This window comes from Cololabis saira, chromosome 10, assembly GCF_033807715.1.
Source record: "Cololabis saira isolate AMF1-May2022 chromosome 10, fColSai1.1, whole genome shotgun sequence".
Lineage (NCBI taxonomy): Eukaryota > Metazoa > Chordata > Actinopteri > Beloniformes > Belonidae > Cololabis > Cololabis saira.
Window position 1 is genome coordinate 45147499 of NC_084596.1, and position 13531 is coordinate 45161029.

Consider the following 13531-nt stretch of genomic DNA (forward strand, 5'->3'; position numbering starts at 1 on the left):
TGCAGAGCTGTAGTCCACGAAAAGCATCCGGACGTAGCTCTGCTGCTGCTCCAGTGCTGCGACCTCCAGTCCTGACACTATGTTACTGCTTACGACTTTCTCCTGGCCCATGGTTTGAAGTAGAATGCGTCCCTTCCTCCCTGTGAGGTGGAGCTTGTGCATTAAGCTTTCAGTGCAGAAAACAGCAGTACTCCCCTGGTCCAGGAAAGCGTAAGTGATGACAGTTTTGGTTCCTTTGTTGGATTTGACCTGGACCGGCACAATGGGCAGTTTGCAGTCCTGGTCTCCAGCCCCTGTAAGACCACTTGACACGAGTGTACCGTCAACGTGCTCTGGGCTCCTCTCTGTCTGCTCGGAATCATTGACGGGTTCCTTGTGAAGTATGGTGGGATGTTTAATTCAATTCAATTCAATTCAATTTTATTTATATAGCGTCTAATACAACAGAGTTGTCTCTAGACGCTTTACAGAGACCCATACCCAGAACATGACCCCCGAGCAGTTATTACATAAACAATGGCAGGTAAAAACTCCCCTGGTGGGAGAAAAACCTTAAGCCAAACAGTGGCAAGGAAAAACTCCCCTTTAGGAGGGAAGAAACCTTGAGCAGGACCAGGCTCATCAGGGGGGACCCTCCTGCCGAGGGCCAGACTGGTGGGTCAGGGACGGCAACAGCACAGCAGGCAGGTGGAAGCAGCAACGGGATGACCGGGGGTGGGGACCACAGGCCAGCACGCAGCTCCCGAAGCTCCGGCCCAATCAGCAAGTCCCAGGTTGGGGTGCAGGGTCAGGAAAAGACTTGTGCTCCGTAATGCAAGCTACAGCCACCCACGACCACCTGCAGGACAAAAGAGAGAAAAGGGAGGAGAAGGGGGGGCCAGCAACGGGATGACCAGGGGTGGGGACCTCAGGCCAGCACGCAGCTCCCGAAGCTCCGGCCCAATCAGCAAGTCCCAGGTTGGGGTGCAGGGTCGGGGAAAGACTTGTGCTCCGTAATGCAAGCTACAAGCCACCCACGACCACCTGCAGGTTCCGGTGTCCGGCAAAGGATGCTGCAACATGGACAAAAGAGAGAAAAGGGAGGAGAAGGGGGGGCCAGCACAAGAAACTACAGGAGCGACTCTGACACACTAAAGTTTACACTACCTAGAGATTTACCAACACCAGCTAGAGGTTTACTAAACACTAACTATAGGCTTTACTAAACAGAAATGTTTTAAGTTTAGTTTTAAAGGTGGAGATGGTGTCAGCCCCCTTAACCCAGATTGGTTCCATAGTAGTGGTGCCTGATAGCAGAACGCCCGCCCTCCAAATCTACATTTAGATACTCTAGGAACTACGAGTAAACCTGCACTCTGAGAACGGAGAGCTCTGACAGGAACATAAGGCACTATCAGGTCTTGCAAATAATGCGGAGCTAAGCCGTTTTGGGCTTTATACGCAAGTAATAAAATTTTAAATTGGATTCTGAATTTTACGGGTAACCAATGGAGCGACGCTAACACTGGAGAGACGTGGTCTCTCCTGCTGATTCCTGTCAGCACTCGTGCTGCTGCATTTTGGATCAGCTGGAGCCTATTCAGCAAATTACTTGGACATCCTGCTAACAACACTTTACAGTAATCTAGTCTAGAAGATACAAACGCATGAACTAGTTTTTCTGCATCACTCTGCGAGAGGATTTTCCTAATCTTTGCAATATTACGGAGATGGAAAAAGGCTATTTTACAAACCTGATTGACATATGGTTTAAACGACAAATCCTGATCGAAAATAACACCAAGGTTTCTCACAGTTGCACTGGAAGCCATCGCAACACCATCTAGTTCCTTCCTAAGATGCTCTGGACCAAGAATGATAACCTCTGTTTTATCTGAATTTAGAAGCAGGAAATTTCTGGACATCCAGTCCTTGATGTCCCTAAGACATGCCTGAAGTTTAACTAACGGTTCTGTTTCATCCGGCTTCATAGACAAGTAGAGCTGCGTATCATTTAAAGCTACACTTTGAGCAGGAAATCCTTTTCCTGCAATCTTTACTGATGTGCCCTGCGCACAAGCAGCCAAAACAGATGCCATTTTCCTTTAAGAAGCCTATCTTCCGTTGATGTGGCATTATTCCCATCTGTACACATACATCTAATGTGTGTCCTCCTCCACAGCAGATGCATACTTTCCTTCCCGTTTGTTTAATTTCTCTTTCTTTCGTTGCAGACTGATAATTGTTCTCCACAGGTCCTACAGTGGTAGCAAAGCTACTCTCCTTGTTTCCAGGACGAAGTTGCAGCTTGGGTTTGTTTGATCCTCGATTTATGGTTATTGATTCAGAGTCTTGTATGTTGCCAAACACCGGATCAGTCAGAATTTTCACTTGCTTTTCAATGAAGTTAGCAATGTCTGTGAGCTTAGCTCTCCGCTTGTGTTGTTCCTGCAGCTCATAGGCATGGTTCCTCCATCTGTCTCTCAGTTTGTAAGGAAGCTTTTTAATGACACACAACATGTTGGAAGGCATATCCATATCTGAAAGATACTGCACATCCTCCATGGAGTTACAGCAGCCTCTCAGGAAGAGGCTGTAGTCCTGCAGAGCCTTCACGTCCTCTGCTCTAATTGGAGGCCACAAGAGGGCTTTATCCATGTAAGCAGAGGCCACCTTTTGTTCGTTACCGAACTGCTCCTTTAATAAAGCTTTTGCTTTTATGTATCCCCGTTCTGAGTTTATGTGTTGACAGCTTCTCACAAGTTCTTTAGCATGACCTTTTGTGTGTTGTTCCAAAAAATATAAACGATCACTGCTGTTAGTTGTGTTTCTCTCAACTCCATTTTCAAAAGCTTTAATGAACGTGTGATATTCCAATGGATCACCGTCATAGATTGGGATTTCTCTTTTAGGTAGAGCTGAGAGGCTTTGCTGTTGTACTAGCAACGTTGTTATTTCGTTCTGCTTCATCATTACGCCAAGAACATGACATGACAATTGGGAAACGTTCTGGGGAAAGCCCGGTCTGATTAGAAGAGACGGCATTCATCCCACCCGGGATGGTGCTGCTCTTGTCTCTAGTAATTTGGCCTGTTTCATTAGACCCTCTCCCTGACATCGCAGGGTCCAGGCCAGGATGCAGAGTTGTAGTTTAACACAGTGATTCTTAACCATAGGGCCGCGGCCCACACTTGGGCCGCGAGCGCCATCTAGTGGGCCGCCAAAAAAAATTCAGTTTTGTACGTGTGGGCCGCGAGGGCCGCGGGACTGCATAGCAACTCCCAACCAAATGAGGAGAAGAAGACACTCAGCTAGCTGTACGTGTAATAGTAAGAGAAATGGTGTGTCTTTACAGAGAAAATCCTTCATTTTGCACAGAGTAGGTTTAGATCCGCCAGGATTAGGGATCGATTAATTGGGTCTGCGCCCAGAGCGAGCGAGCGCGGCGTGCTCATTTATCCCGGCGCGTCCCCGCGGCCGGGGAGGTCGGCTGAGGCTGCCGCTCGGGCGGTGGGCTCCGTCGTTACTGCTGAAGGATGGTAGATGTAGATGCGTGGGCTGTCGTGTCTGCTGGACTGGACTGTTCGGGCTTTCGAAAAAGCATCGGAAAGTAACTGCTGCAGCGCGACCAGAGAGCTGCGGTGCGGGCTGTGCCCGTCGCAGCTGATCAGGCTCGGATGAACCCGACACACTGAGTCCTGACAACTTATTAATGTAAATAACTTAAAGTAAAATCAAACTAAGTTTTGTCCTCGCTGTATTTTTAAATATGCAACCTGGAATGGACAAATTCATCCTGTTCAGTCTTCCCACTGGGACAAAACCAGTGTCTCATACGTTCAGAGACCGTGGCGTTCAAAGTGCGAAAGTGAAACGCCACTGAAACAAAACACAAAGTTTTTCATCAAACATATCCACTCAAGTCTGAACTGAAGTCACAGAAAAATAAACTGACAATCTTAAAACATCCTGCCCATGTTTGGGTCCAGATACAGCTGTGAAGCAGCTTTCTCCACAGTGAACATAATTAAAACTAAATATCGTTCCAGGCTCATCAATGAGCACCTCCACATGCATATGAGAACCTGACACCATCCAGCCCAGATTTAAAGTCCTGACAGGAGAAATTAGAGCTCAGTTCTCTCACTGAACGACAGAAAGTGGGGTATAAGATTATAATAGGGGAAGAAAGAAAAACTGCAAAACTGTTAAATTGTTAAGATGTATTTATATTAATTTATTATAAAAATGTGTTGAGACAATTAACAAAGAAAAGGGGAAATTCAAACTGCTGGTAGAGAAATAAAATAAGATAGCATTTGAAAAATAAAATAAAATCTACTTTATTTTTAAGAGAAAAAAATATGTTTAATTCAAGTTAAACATGTTAATTGGCAAATATGTACTTTTTTTAATATAACAGTCAGATGCAGATGTTGATACAACTATGAGGCTACTTGAATATATATACACACACACACACACACACACACACACACACACACACACACACACATATATATATATATATATATATATATATATATATATATATATATATATATTATGATGTTCTGGACCTTCGCTTGAGTAAATTTTCTCTAAATGGACCTCTTAAAGTTTTAGTTGAATACCCCTGCTATACAGTGTTAATATTTAACGGGCCCCGGGCCACTCTGTACTGAAAAAATTGGGCCCCAAGGTCAGAAAGGTTAAGAACCCCTGGTTTAACACACTTCTCTGCTGCTTCTCGAGGACCAACGCCTGCCAACAAAACTATAAGATTACATGATGTAACTGGTAACTCTAACCAGGTGCCTAGCAAAATAGAAGTAGTTGCAGTTCCCCGCCCTCCACTAGTTCACCAGGTGCGGTGTTATAGAGGCGTTAACCAAAATAATCTTGTAAAAATTAAAACCAATGCACATTTGGTACCAATAAGAGACCGAAAAATTAGATGCGGACTACTAAATATACGATCGTTAAGCTCCAAGTCTCTGTTAGTAAACGATATAATTACAGAGAGCAGGAGTGATGTTTTCTGCTTAACAGAAACATGGTTACAGGATGAAGAGTATGTTAGTTTGAATTAATCAACTCCGCCCGGCTACTTTAATCATCACATTCCTAGAAACACGGGCCGGGGCGGAGGAGTCGCAGCAATTTATAACTCCGGTCTCCAAACAAAAATTGAACCTAAGTGCAATCATAATACGTTTGAAAGCCTCACGCTTAGTCTGAAATTTCCGAGCTGGAAATCAGAGAAGCCAGCACTGGCGTCTTTGCATTAGGGGCCGGTGGGGCACGGCCCCACCAGAGTGCGCTGCTGCGCAGGGGAAGATTATGTGTCATTAAACATAAGTTCATAATAAATTTGTCTCCAATGAAATGTCCGCAGTTTTCATTTGATGCAACTTAATTACATCTGCTGACACTTTTTGTAGTGTAACTGTGTGTAAATAGTTCGCCCTGCCTGATCCAGCCCCTCCTCTGTTTCCGCTCGGTGGGGCACGGCGGAGCTGTCCCCTCTGCCTGTAATGTTGTTAACTGGTGAACTGCTGCGCGCGCGTGCGCGTGTACAGCGCACACATTAGCTTCGACAGTGGGGCCGGGAGCTCAGGGCCCCAGAGCGCCTCTCATTGGCTGCTCTGAACCATGCTCTGAACTGAAGCAGACATGTTGAATCGGCTTTGGCCGGCGGTCAAACAGCTCACTCTGTGATTGGCTGTTCCCAGAATTTCCCAGAATGCTTTTCGCCGTCATTTGCGGACTGAATAAAAAAAAAACTATTTCTAGCGAGAAATAAATATTTTACTTTCATAATATTCACTCAGTGAATGTACATAATCACTCGCTTGTCTTTTTCAAACCGCGCCAGAATAAAGGCTGATTTATGGTTCTGCGTTACACCAACGCAGAGCCTACGGCGTAGGTTACGCGCGGCGCGCGCCGTACGCCGGCTACGTACTTTGATTGATAGGTGACGTTTCATTCTTTGAAAATGAATGAAGTTGACTATTTGGTGAGTGTGCGATTTAGCACTTTAGCAATTGAGAGTTGTCAAGCTGGAAATAAAACGTTTGGGACCACATCGACCGGATGATTTAACCATTTGTCCAGCCGGAAAAGACAAAACGAGGACATTTAATAAGGAATGGTTCAAAAGGAAACTCTGGTTAACCGGGAGCTCGTCGAAAAAGGCGCTCTACTGCTTTCCTTGTGAGTTCCGGTGAGTCTAACATATTTTTATAGTGGAACTGACCATGTACTTATATTCTTTGAATTATAGTGGACTTTGTGTAATGCGCAACTGGCGATACATGTGTGGGTGTGGGTGTGGGTGTGGGGGGGGCTCCCCGACGCTGATGGAGCTGTTTACCTGTCTGTGGTGCTGAAATGGCTGTTTGGCTGTGGTATACTCTGTGTGGTGGCTTTGTATATTAATTGCTGTGTATTGCATGTGCGCCGTACACGCCATGCTCGTGCACGGTCGTGCTTGTGCATTGTGTTTTTATTGTTGTCAAGTTGCTGTTTCGATCTTGAGTATTTGATATGAGCTCTTGAACACTGCCCATTTGGTAGCGCTATTGATATGATAATATATGTCGTTAGATTGGCACTGTTTGTGTGATGATGGCATTATTCAGCTGCAATTTTGTGGTCAAAGGTGCTGTGGTCCCTTCTCTCACTTGATACTGATTGCATAAGATTTTCCAGCATGGCCCCACCAAAATTTACAGACCAAAATCGCCACTGGAAGCCAGTTGTGTTAGTGGTAGTGTATCGGCCCCCTGCTGGCGCTTATCTAGAGTTTTTGTCTGAATTTTCAGATTTCCTTTCTGGATTATTGATCAGTACAGATAAATTCATCATAGTGGGTGATTTTAATATTCATATGGATGTTGAAAGCGATAATCTTAAATTAGCTTTCAATTCTCTTCTAGAATCAATGGGTATCTCACAAAAAGTGGACGGGCCGAGGCATTGTTTTGGTCATACTCTCGATCTCGTTCTCACCTACGGTGTTGAAACTGATGGTCTGTTGGTGTCACCTGTTAACTCCCTTTTATCCGACCATTATTTAATAACGTTGGAATTGAATGTTGTTGATGTTGAAGTGCAGGGCAGGAGGTATTATTTTAGCAGATGTTTGTCTGATGAAGCTATTGCTAAATTTAAGGAGACCATTGCTCGTCTTGCGACAGTGGAAAATAGTGAAGCCTCTACTGAAGCAATAGAGGCCAGTGACCTGGGTTCTACCTCTGATGTTGATTTTCTTGTTAGTAACACTGCTGATCTGTTGCACTCAGCTTTAGATGAAGTTGCTCCTTTGAAAAGGAGGGTTTCTAGCCACAGGAGCTTAACTCCCTGGTATAATTCAGATATTCGCATGTTGAAACAAAGCGTGCGTAAAATAGAAAGGAAGTGGCACTCTTGTAAGTCTGTAGACTCTTATCGTGAATGGAAAGATATTCTAATAGTATATAAAAAAGCCATTCGCAAAGCAAGAACAGCTTATTATTCAACGTTGATAGAGGATAGCAAAAGTAACCCACGTTTTCTGTTCAGCACTGTAGCCAGGCTGACAAAGAGTCACAGCTCTGTGGAGCCGTGTATTCCTGCAGCTCTCAGTAGTGAGGACTTTATGAGCTTCTTTAACAGTAAAATCACAAGAATTAGAGAAGAAATCAACCAGCCGGTTGTGGGCGTTTCTTCAGCTTTAGCGACTTCCCTAGGCTCTGACTTGTCTCTAGACTGTTTTGATCCTATAGACCTCCCTGAGCTGACTTCACTCGTTAATAGAGCTAAGTCTACCACATGTATGTTAGACCCCATCCCGACTCCACTATTCAAAAATGTTTTTTCTCTTATTGGTGTGACAATACTGGACCAAATCAACCTATCCCTAAGCTTAGGATATGTACCACAGGTTTTCAAAGTGGCAGTAATTAAACCTTTACTTAAAAAACCTTCCCTTGACCCAGACACCTTAGCTAATTATAGGCCAATTTCTAACCTTCCATTTGTATCTAAAATTCTGGAAAAGGCAGTTTCAAGCCAGTTATGTGACTATTTGTATAGAAATGATCTGTTTGAAGTCTTTCAGTCAGGGTTCAGAATGCATCATAGCACAGAGACAGCACTGGTTCGAGTTACGAATGACCTTCTTATGGCCTCAGATAAGGGATTAGTGTCCATATTGGTTTTACTGGACCTCAGTGCTGCTTTTGACACTGTTGATCATGGCATTTTACTGCACAGGTTAGAGCATGTTGTTGGGATTAAAGGGACAGCTCTACGTTGGTTTAAATCATATCTATCTGACAGGTTCCAGTTTGTTCATGTACATGAGGTTTCTTCAGAACAGTCAGTGCTAGGGCCAATCTTGTTTAGTTTATACATGCAGCCCTTGGGAAGTATAATCCAGAATCACGGCATACACTTTCATTGTTATGCTGATGATACGCAGCTCTACTTGTCTATGAAGCCGGATGAAACAGAACCGTTAGTTAAACTTCAGGCATGTCTTAGGGACATCAAGGACTGGATGTCCAGAAATTTCTTGCTTCTAAATTCAGATAAAACAGAGGTTATGATTCTTGGTCCAGAGCATCTTAGGAAGGGATTAAATGGTGTTGCGATGGCTTCCAGTGCAACTGTGAGAAACCTTGGTGTTGTTTTCGATCAGGATTTGTCGTTTAAACCATATGTTAATCAGGTTTGTAAAATAGCGTTTTTCCATCTCCGTAATATTGCAAAAATTAGGAAAATCCTCTCGCAGAGGGATGCAGAAAAACTAGTTCATGCGTTTGTATCTTCTAGACTGGATTACTGTAATGTGTTATTAGCAGGATGTCCAAGTAATTTGCTGAATAGGCTCCAGCTGATCCAGAATGCAGCAGCACGAGTACTGACAGGAATTAGCAGGAGAGACCACGTCTCTCCAGTGTTAGCGTCGCTCCATTGGCTACCTGTAAAATTCAGAATTCAATTTAAAATTTTATTACTTGCATATAAAGCCCAAAACGGCTTAGCTCCGCAGTATTTACAAGATTTGATAGTGCCTTATGTTCCTGTCAGAGCTCTCCGTTCTCAGAGTGCAGGTTTACTCGTAGTTCCTAGAGTATCTAAATGTAGATTTGGAGGGCGGGCGTTCTGCTATCAGGCACCATTACTATGGAACCAACTTCCAATCTGGGTTAAGGAGGCTGACACCACCTCCACCTTTAAAACTAAACTTAAAACCTTTCTGTTTAGTAAAGCTTATAGTTAGTGTTTAGTAAACCTCTAGCTGGTGTTGGTAAATCTCTAGGTAGTGTAAACTTTAGTGTGTTAGAGTCAGTAGTCATAGTCGCAGCTATAGAACAAAACTATAATAGTTAGTCTCAAATATAGCTTCGCGGTAGATATGCTGCTATAGGCCTATGCTGCAGGGGGCACCGACATGATCCGCTGGGAGGTGCCTCTCACCCTTCTTCTCCTCTCCTTTTCCCTGCCTCTCTTCTCCATTACCATTTTTATTTATTATAAATATCTCATAGCTATCATTTTTGTCCATCGTTCCTGTAGTTTCTTGTGCCGGCCCCCCTTTTTTCTCTTTTGTGTATGTTTGCAGGCCGGAGCCTCAGGAGCTGCGTTCTGGCCTGTGTTCCCGGCCCTCCCCCCCCTCTGGTCATCCCATTGCTTCTTCCACTGCCTACGTGGATGTCTGCTGTTGCTGCTTCCGCCTGCCTGCACCCCCCCCCCCCTCCCCCCTCTGGTCATCCCGCTGCTGCTTCCACATGACTGTTGTGTGCTGCTGACGCCCCCCCCCCCCCCACCTCTGGTCATCCCGCTGCTGCTTCCACCTGCCTGCTGTGTGCTGTCGACGTCCCTGACTCCCCCAGTCTGGCCTTCGGCAGGAGGGTCCCCCCTTATGAGCCTGGTCCTGCTCAAGGTTTCTTCCCTCCTAAAGGGGAGTTTTCCTTGCCACTGTTTGGCTTAAGGCTTTTCTCCCACTAAGGGAGTTTTTACCTGCCATTGTTTATGTAATAATTGCTCGGGGGTTTATGTTTATGTTTATGTTTATGTTTATGTTTATGTTTATGTTCATGTTCTGGATCTCTGGAAAGCGTCTAGAGACAACATCTGTTGTATTAGACGCTATATAAATAAAATTGAATTGAATTGAATTGAACATCATTTCTGGGTTCCACATCCATAGCATTTAATCCTGGTTGTTCATGTGAATCCTGTGTGTTGAATGAGGGGTTCACAAGGTGTTGCACTTGGTCTTGTCCATGTGGAGTTATATTTAGGTTCGTGTTTGTATTTGTTTTGATTTGTTTTGGAATGAATTCATCTGCGTCAACATTAAATAACTGCTTAGATTGTGTCTTTTCAAAATATGATTTCATCCCATCAGAAACCTTTGATGCCACTTTTCCACTTGTTGTGCTTCGTATCTTAAGAATTTCCAGCGTTGCCATTTTTTCTACAATTTCAGTGTTGAGTTTGAGTTCTTCTCTCCTTTCTTCCAAAGCATGCTTTTCTTTTAATAGTCTTTGCCTCATGTTTAAAGCTGCTAGCTCAGCTTCTGCCTTTAGACGTATGGAAGAAGTTGAAGAGCTCTCTGACTTAAGTGTTTTATGGTTTCCCACATTTGAAACACTGTCACTTGGTTGAATGTCATCCTCAATTTGTATTGCTTCATTCATTTCTTATGAATCCTGGTGCTCCTGACAGGGGTTTTGTTCAATTTCAACAATCCAGCTTTGAGTGCCCTTTTGAAATGTATTGCTGTAATTCATGATAGTTGAAAACCATTCTTTTTGTTTGATGAGTTCATCTTCAGGAAGTAAAGGCAACAGTCTACTGTGTGTAGTTGTAGCATTTTCACACAGTGTGTTTAAGTTCTCCATACATTGTTTCACTTCCGATACATTTTTCTCTTGTTTCATCAGCCCTTTCATTTGTGGTATCAAACCTTTTATTTTATCAACATCACGTTTGCGTTCTTTTTGCAGCATTTCAATTTTATGCATCAAACCCTTTTCTGTGAGTCTCCTCTCCCGTTGTCTAACAGACGCCATATCAGAGCACGAGGAGGCAGCATCATTTGTTTGACTCATTTTGATCACTTTTCATTCAGTTTTCTTTGAACCATATAGTTTGAATCCATCCACAATACACAGCATATCATAGATTATTTCAACAAGGCAGCATCAGCGTTCTGTTAAGGTACAGGAGTATCTTAACTTATCTCATCTTAGATTATGTATGCACTAGCAAACATATAGGGTGCAGGTACTGAATTACCTGGTCCCCATGATGTGGTAGCAGGTGAAATGAAGCCTGATTCCCTTGTTATCTTAACATGTGATGGCCTGCCCCCTCAGACACCTGCCCCCCCCAGCAGTGGCGAAACAACTCAGCACCGGGCCCCGATGCAAGATCATTAAACCGGGCCCTGCCCATCACAATGCAACACAGACATGCTGTGATTGACGCAATCTCACAGCAGATTCATCACCATTCAAATGACAACGGGCACTACTGACAGCTTTAACCCTTAACACAACCACAGCGCAGATAGATATGTTTAAAAAAAAATCCCATATATATAGCACATATAGCCTAACCAACAGCATAACGCACACAGTGCGCCGGTGTGCGACAGAACACCAGCAGTGCCAACAGCTGAGAATAAACCCACACAGCGCACAGATTGAAATTTGGTGGCACTGCGGCACACCACAAATAAAAACATCATAAACACGCATAAACACAAACAAACTAGTGATACACTATCACTATAACAAATATTAATAATAATGGGTCATTACTTACAATTACAGTTTGACTTTCCGGGCCTTCCGCTGGGCAAAGTCATTAATTAATTCCTGACAACAGTTCAACTCTCAAGCCTGATTTATGGTTCCGCGTTAAATCGACGCCGTAGGGTACGGCGTAGGGTACGCGTAATCTGCGTTGGTGTAACGCGGAACCATAAATCAGCCTTAACTCACTCACTCGCCAACTCTTCCTCTACGCAAATATGGGTTACACATGCGCACTACACCGGCATCATCCGAGATCATCTATAAATTTAAATTTTTATTTAAACTAGATATATCTTTATAACCAGCCCATAACATTGATGTAAACACAAAAAAAAAAAAAAAAAAAAAAGTCCAAGCCCGCACGTCCCCAGGTCCTGCGCGTGCGGGCCCTGGAAACGTGCAGGCCCCTATGCAGTCGCATTGTCTGCATATATGGTAGTTTCGCCACTGCCCCCCAGGCACCTGCCCCCCCAGGCATGGAACAAGAAGGTGATTCTGCCTGCAGGACGACACGCAATCAGATAATTCACCGTAGTCCACTTCTTATAGTTGGAGTATGATTTAGCTCTGTGGGGGTAAACAAAAACAAAAATAACTGTTAGCAAAACATGTTTCCTACACATTTTCCAATTAAAAATGTCTTACTTTTTCTGGTACTAGAATTATTTTGGAGACTTAGTCTGGTGTTCAAAATTATTAAGATTGTTAATAATCAGTTTCTTTGTAATACTTTTCAAGATCTGTGCAGGAACCCTATTAAGAGACACCTGGCTAAGTAGTCATAATTTACACATTTTTGTAACCTTTACCTAGCTTTAAGGCCCTTTGGATTTTCAATTGTAATTTCAAATCAATCAATAATAATATCTGTGAGGCAGGAAAGTTGTCCATCATCACTGGTGGTCTCTCTGATGCATCTCTGTCAGGCCAGTGGATGAAGAAGCTGATTTTTTGCATACATAAGATCTAACTAAGTGACAACTTTGACGAGTGACATTATCTAATGTTAACATGATAATTGAACGTACCTGTGATGAAGTGTTTCCCACACACGTACACATTTGGACTAGCCGGGTCCCACGGCTTGCCATTTTCATTCACTCTTCGTATCGCCTGAAGCCATAAATCTCTCCTCTTTTTGTTTCCCTCTCTTGAAGGGAGCAGAGAAAATCTTAAGTTTGGCTCTTTTAAGTTGTTCGAGGAACAATAGACAACGCAGCAACTCTTCGGCATTAATGTGGAGTCTGCTTTGTTTTCACCGGAAAGGGGGCGTGGCCTTTTTAGTGACGTATGGTTACTGTCTTCTATCCTTCTATCGCGGCCCTGAACTGACCCGCATGCGCAGAGGAACAATAACAAAGAATAACAAAGATTTAGTTATGATACAGGATGCTGTCACACGTTAAAAATACATACATTTATGCTGAAAGACTTTGTATTATGCTCTTTAACAAAGACATATGGTATGGCATATTGATAAATGTATACATTAATACATTTTATAAAGAGTTTGATTGTTCATTTGAATTTATTTGAAGGGGAGAGGGGTGTGTTGTTGTATTTATTTATTTATATTTATTTAATTTTTTTCTTTCTTATTAATATTATTTATTTATTTTATTTAATTATTGTTTTGAAAAGTTAAAAAAGGGCAAAATATTGATATTTCTATTGTCATTGTAAATATTTTTTTTCTCTCTTATTACTCTCAATAAATATATCTATAAAAA